Genomic DNA, 7,296 nt, shown 5'->3' with positions numbered 1-7,296 from the left:
GGGTTGAGATTCTTCTGCTTGAACCAAGAGGGCAAAAGTAGAGTCCTGTTGTATTTGGTTTTTGGAACTATATCATAGTAAGGACATCAATAAGCTTTACCATGTTCAAAGAAGATGACCGAGAAGACAAATGGACCACGCCATATAAAGATGAATGAATTAAAGGATTCCAGAATGTTTTGGGGAAAAGAATCACAAGAGCTATTGTCAAGTATTCAAAGACTGTTTATGGGAAAGGAATTTATTTTTCCTTACAAGGCTACAGAGAGCAGTACCGGAAACATTGGGCGGATTTCAGACAGGTTTCCTCTCCATACATGGAAAAACTTCTTAACAATTAGAGTGATCAACAGTAAAAACATCTGACTTAGGTGATAGAGTGCCTGTCACTAGAGTCCTTCAAAGAAAGACCAGAATGTTCTATTACCCAAAACAGTCATTTTCACTTTTGACCTCTGGTCAGGGATATCAAAGAGAGAATCCTTTTTTTCAGATATGAAAAAAGGTTGAATTAGATAGGAGGTTCTTAATCTTTTTTTTTATGTGTGTGTCAGGGACTTCTCTGACATCTGGTGAAACTTATGGTTGTTCCTTTTTCAGAATAATTTTGTTAAAGGGAATGATAAAAAACATAAGATTACAAAGTTTGAAATGCAATTATATGTGCACATGAACACACATGTATGTTTATATGTACATATTTATAAAATATATCTGTCTGCTTATCTATCTGTCCATCTGTCTAACTAATTAATTACTTATCTATTCATGTTCATAATACCCAAGTTAATCTGTCCAGGTTCACAATACTTGGATTATTAGAAGGAATCTGATCACTCTTTCAGCTTGAAGAGTCCAAGTTCACAGTGGTTCATGACTCACTGACTTACATTTTCAATAATTGTTCAATAATCTTTCTTGGCCATTGCTGCTGGGCCTTTTAGTTTCATGGACTTCATGGCTTGAAGCTGACTGATACATGGACGGTGGTAGATCCTATAGGAAAGTTATGAATGTGAAGGATTGAAAGACCCTAAGTCATGATGCACAAAAATAGAATCATTTTCTGATCCGTCAAAGGGCAGTCGAGTATCATAATTGGGATAGAAAACGTTAAAGTTTGCAAAATATTTTATTACAATACCAGGTTCAATAGTCCCTCCCACAAAGACTATGAATACTGTTATAATATTTTTAAAATGGCATAAAATCTTGAGAATGGTGGCAGTTGAACTGACATTCTGGACACTCAACATGGCTGAAGGACTGTGGGAGGTATAGAGATAAAAGACTTAATAGATTTTTTTTTTCTCGAGAGACTAAGGGAGTGTAATCATCACTGAGAAAGAGTGAAGAGAAATTTCCTGAGAGAACTGAGTTTAATTTTTATCTTTTGAAGAAACATTATAAAGAGAATTGTTGAGAAGAGAACTTCATTGTTAGACTACACATGGTCTATGAAATCAGCAGTTGCAGTCAAAAGAAGTGACTTTGGCTGTGATCTGTTTCTTACCCACACACATTGTTAAAATATTTAAATGTCTTTGTATTACATATCACACTGTTAATAAATTGCATAGCTGGTAATAATGATATTTATTTAAACCTTTGAGACTAGGGAGTTTGTAAGAGAATAGAACTTAACAAAGAAAAGAACTGAGCAAAAACTTATGAAGAAAAAGGATTTCTCCCTTGTTTCATAAATTGAGGTGGGGGCTTAGAGCTAATCGATTAACTCATGAGTGAGATTATGTTTTGTTGCTCAATTTTAGTTCACCTTTCATAACTTCTTTTGAGGCTGTCGGCAAAGATAGAAGTGGTTTGCCATTTCCTTCTCCAGCTCATTTTACAGATGATGAAACTGAGGCAAACAGAGTGAAGTGACTTGCCCAGAGTCTCAGAGCTGGTATATGAAACCAGATTCGAATTTAGGAAGATGAGTGTTCCTTACTCCAGACCTACTATTCCAGCCACCTTGCCACCTAGCTGCCGTGAATTTTTGTATTTCTATTAACTTATGAGGAAATATAGTATATTCTCTCAATTGTCTTAGCACCTAGAATGCTAACGAACAAAGAAATGAATATAGCTAGTATTAGGTAGAAGAGGGGTGACCACACCAGTTGGACTATACATTATTGTTCTCAACCTCTACTATGTATATTTTCTTATTTGATCCATGCAATCACCTTATGGGGCAGGTATTACAAATATTTTTATCCCCATTTTAGAGATGAGGAAACAGACTCATATTTATCCATGGTGAACAACTAGGAATTGTTAGAAACAGAATTTGAAACCCAGATTTTCCAATTTCATTATTTAGGATTCTTTCTAAAATATCATGTTGACTGTTGTTAAATTGGGATATATATGTATATATGTAATATAGATAGTTATATATGAATATACACATATGGCGTTATATTTTATAAATATTAAGTTATATATATATATTCAATATGTAAATAGTGAAGAAGATATACACAAAGAAGAAGATGACATTTTAATTTTGTCTAATGGTCAGTCTCTTCTCCAGCAGCTATAGGTGCCTGAAAGATCCTAGTTGGAACAAAATAAAATTGATTCCTTAGAGTAAAAATCCCAAGTTCAGGGAAAAACACGGTCCTTGAACGAAGCCTTAATTTCATATTTCTAACCTTGTTTAAGAAATATCTTCTACTGGAGTTCTTTCCTAGGCTGGTGAGCAGGACAGGGTCACACAGTATTTGTCAAGAATATAACCCATGTGAGCTCTTTAAGGAGGAAATTCAGTCCTGGAAGAAATCTGGCGGGTGGTTTTCTCCAAAGAAGGAAAGCTGATATGTGGGGAGGTCTGCTGTAAAGATTCTTTTCTTGTGTCCTGGGCCCCTGAATACTGGGCCCTAAAGAAGGCTACCTAAGGGAAAACTTTCCAATTTTCTATCTTCTCCCTATTGGGTAATTCTACAGTTACTCATGCACCTGCATATGTCCGCAGGCTCAAGTGCATGTGTGCACGTGCATACAAACACTTCCCATTTTATAGGTGGGGAAACAGATTCAGAGACTGGAGAGACTGCCAGAGCTGGATACAGAGCTGTGATTTCCCTTGTGTAGGGTCCTCTGGGACATATAAACTTCTTCCAGTGATAAAGATCAGCGATTTAATGTTTTAGAGAATTGCCTGGGGGCACTGAAAAGTTAACAGATTTAGAGTAGCACAGGGAGTGTAGCTTAGGAGGAGATTTCAAACTCAGGGCTCCCTAATTCCAAGGCCAGTGGTCCATCCACTGTGCGCCATCCCCTGTGCCCAAAGGTAGAGTTAGGAAGTAGCAGGAGTGATGAAACCTTAGCTTGGCTCCCCTGACTCGGTGAGAAAAGGAACCAGGCCCCCACCCCGAGTCTCATCCTGTTATCTACAGGTTATAGGCCTCCTGTAACCTATAATTCAGGATAATTGTTAAATTGTGTTAAGAGACAGAGGCAGGGATTTTGACCGATCTTGCCCCAAGAAGCAGCGTGTTCCTTTTTGTGATTATTTAAATATCCACAAAGCAAACCTCTCTGGGTCTCATTAGTCACATCCTTGGCTTAGATCTGACTGTATTGGTGAGCTCAGACTGACACTATTTGTTCAGGGAAGTTGTAGCCGCAAGAAAACAAACTCATTACTCATACTGCAGTCATAGGGAGAATGACTCTCGAAATCCTGAGTGATGGGTTCTGATCTCTTAACTTCATTTTGTAATCCCCACCCTCATCAAGGTAGAAGTGTGCACATCCTGATCATCTGAAAGGGCACATGAAGATTGCCCTGCCGTCATAGTCCTGCTTCTATCCCTACTAAGCACACAGCTCTGGATCAGTCAGGAAAACCTCAGTTCACATCCAATCTCAGACACTTGTTAGCAGTGTGAAAAAATCAATCATCCTCTATTTGCCTCAGTTTTCTCATCTGTAAAATGAGAATAATAAGAGCACCTACCTCCCAAGATGGGAATCAAATGAGGTAATTGGAAAGCACTTAGCTTATAAATGTACTATTAATACTATTATTATTAATAATATTACTATTACCTGGGCTTGTCTACATGTCCTTGGAGACCTGATGACTGGATGTGGTGTTAATTATGTCACCCAAGGGGCAGAGATTCTTATTAGAGGAGGGTGTTTGAGAATATCCAAAGATTTCTGTCTCAGTGTCCGATTGTCCTTGTCTCTGTCTCCCACTATTTTATATTTCACGCTCTGCCTTTCTCCTCCTGTCTTATTCTCTTGTTTCTGTGTTTCTGTGACTGTCTCTCTTGCTCTACTTCTAAATCTGTCCATCTGTCAGGTTCAGGCCTGGAGAAAAAAGCAAAATGAAATCCTAAAGTGGGGAGGCAGAGGAGAGGAACAGGGAAACATGGGCCCACTTCATGCCTGCAGTCCTAGTAAAAATAGCAGTGGGAGGCATTTCCCTTGGCTGCATCTGGCCCAGGGGGTGTCTGACGTCCTGGAAGAAAGGTTCTTAGAGGGCCCAGCAGGACACATGTCCCCTCGTTCCCGAGAGGAAACAGCAGGGCTTCTATAATGCTCCCATTGGGGTGCTTTCCAAGCAGTTGAGACTATTACAGCACCTTCTTGGCAGTTTGTGTTCAGAGTTTCCCTTGTGATCAAGGTATGAACATCTCTTTGTTGCATTTTAGACTGGGCTGAGCTGATGAGCTAGTGCAGGGAGGGGAGAGAAATGCACTTCTCCATTTATTTTTCCTGTCAGCTCAGACTGTGAGGTAGATGAGCTCATGTGCATCATGGAGCTGATCAGCAGACCATCAGCCTGTAGTGTCCAGAGGTCTGGGAGGCAGTAATTGGGGGAGTTGGGAGTATTTACCTTACTTTCTGGTTAAAATAAATGTCTTTTGGCTTATTCTCAGGTCACAGAATTAAATCTAACTGTGCAAGATGAAAATTCAGAAAGAGGCCAGTGGTTTTTAAAAATAGGGCTTCCTATTTTTTCCACTCATAACCCCTTTTTGTCCCAAAATTTATATATATATATGTATATATGTATATATATACACACATATGAAATATATAGGTAAATATAAATATATAGGTATACAAATAAAATATTTATTGATAACAAATCATAATTTTGCAACTCTCCATATTCAATTATGTGATCTCATATGGGGTCACAACCCATTATTTAAACTTCATTATTTAAGAAGCTCTGTTTTAAAAGATGGTAGATTCCCAAGGTTCTGGTGAACCTGTATATGGCAATGGGATCCTACAGAAGACCCTAGGACTGGTGGGTAAAATGATGTGCTCTTGGTAGAATAATAGTTTCCTAAATTCTAGAAAAGAAAGTGTATATGTGATTGTAAGTATGTGTGAAATACCATTCATATAGTATTATATATATGCATTTAGCTATACATATGAATGTCTATATAAAGAAAATTTTCCAAGCTTAGAACAAGTTGATCATTTCTCTCACATCTTATGTTTACCCATGTTTCCCACAGATTCAGCCTTTCAATTTTTGTACCCCAATTCAGCAAAAGATAGGAATGATTTGTGACTGAATAGAAGAAGCAAGATGGATTTAGGAGGCAGAATGCTAAGAGATCAGGTTTTTTTCTCCTCTAAGCTCTCTTTTTTGGTTTATTTTTTCATGGTTTAGGTTTTTTCCCTTTTTTCTTTCTTTTCCCCTCCAGTATACTCAAATCTGAATCCCACTGACACCTGCCACTCCAGGCACTCTGCTGGCCGTGCTTTGTTACTTTTGCCTTTTTATAGTTTTGGATGATTTATGGGAAAGAAGAGATGCGCAAGCCTTCATATCGACCCAAGAAGGGTTCAGGCCCAGAGGCCTGGGTGAGCTCTGGAGAGCATAGGTTCACACATGTGGAGCTGCAAAGGGAACTGAGAATTCAGAGTTCAGCTCCTTCAATTTAAAGAACAGGAAATGAGGGCAGCTGTTAGGTGATACAGTGGTTAGAACAGTGGGCCCAGAATGAGTCTTCTTCAATTCAAATCCGGTTTAAGACATTTCCTAGTGGTGGGCAAGTCACTTCCCCTATTTGCCTCAGTTTTCTCATCTGTAAAATGAGTTGGAGAAGGAAATGTCAAACCACTACAGGGTCTTTGCCAATAAATGGGTCATGAAGAGTGGGCCATAATTGAAATGATTCAACAACCAGAGTTTGATGATTTGTTCAAGGTCAAAGGAGCAAACTATAAAGTGGGAATTTGAACCCATATTTTCTGGCTTGGATTAGAGTGCTCTTTCCACTATACTATAAGAGCATTGTAATGTACACAATACACATTTGTTAAGCATCAGTCTGGGAGAGAGCGTTATTCTTAGGGCAGGATGCAGAAAAGGCACAGTTTCTGCTCCCATGGGTCTGAGGTCTAGTAAGATAATAAGACACAGAGAGCTTTAAGACAGAAGGTGAGGAAGCAGTAAACCAAAGGTGTTTGGGAGGTTTTTTCTAAACCATCTGACAATAGAACCTTTTCATCTGTAAAATGTAAAGGTAAAGTTAGAGTCTGGATCCAAATCTGTGAGTGACTTTACTCATGTCTCAGGGCATGAAGCCTTCCTGGGGAGATAGTAAGTCTTACAGATACCTCAGTCCTTACAAATCATCTAAAACCATGTTAGCAAAGGATCTACCTAAAATATCCAACAACAAAATTTGAAGAAGTTTCTTAATTAATCTGATTGGAATTATTAGGTTTTGGCCATTAAATGAAGGCAATTGAGGACAAAGGAAATGTGTGGCTAGCAACTGGCTACTGTATCAGGTGTGTTTCTTTTGTTTTTTGTTTTTTTTCCCCTGAGACAGTTGGAGTGAAGTGACTCGCCCAGGGTCACACAGCCAGAAAGCGTTAAGTGTCTGAGGCTGGATTTGAACTCGGGTCCTCCTGACTTCAGGGCTGGGGCTCTATCCTCTGCACCACCTGGCTGCCCCATCAGGTGTGTTTTTGCCTTCATTCATATATAGCTATATATGTGCATTACATATATCTATGTGTCAAGAGTCAGCTTCAGAGGAAGGTCTCAGCTACCAAGTTTGTGCTTCATAATCATCCCTTGGGATAAACAACCTTTGAGTGTGATAAAACACCCACAATATTTACCAAAGTTTATCAGTGACTTGAAAGCTAGATAGTATGAAAGGTGAGTGGGTATTTTGTTCTCCTTCAGTCATTTTTCAGATGTGTCCAATTCTTCATGACTCTATTTGGGTTTTCTTGCAGAGACGCTGGAGTGGTTTGCCGTTTCCTTCTTCAGCTCATTTTACAGGTGAGGAAACT

The sequence above is a fragment of the Sminthopsis crassicaudata genome, chromosome 1 (genome assembly GCF_048593235.1).
Source record: "Sminthopsis crassicaudata isolate SCR6 chromosome 1, ASM4859323v1, whole genome shotgun sequence".
In the NCBI taxonomy this organism is placed as follows: Eukaryota; Metazoa; Chordata; class Mammalia; order Dasyuromorphia; family Dasyuridae; genus Sminthopsis; species Sminthopsis crassicaudata.
This window is presented reverse-complemented; position numbering follows the sequence as displayed.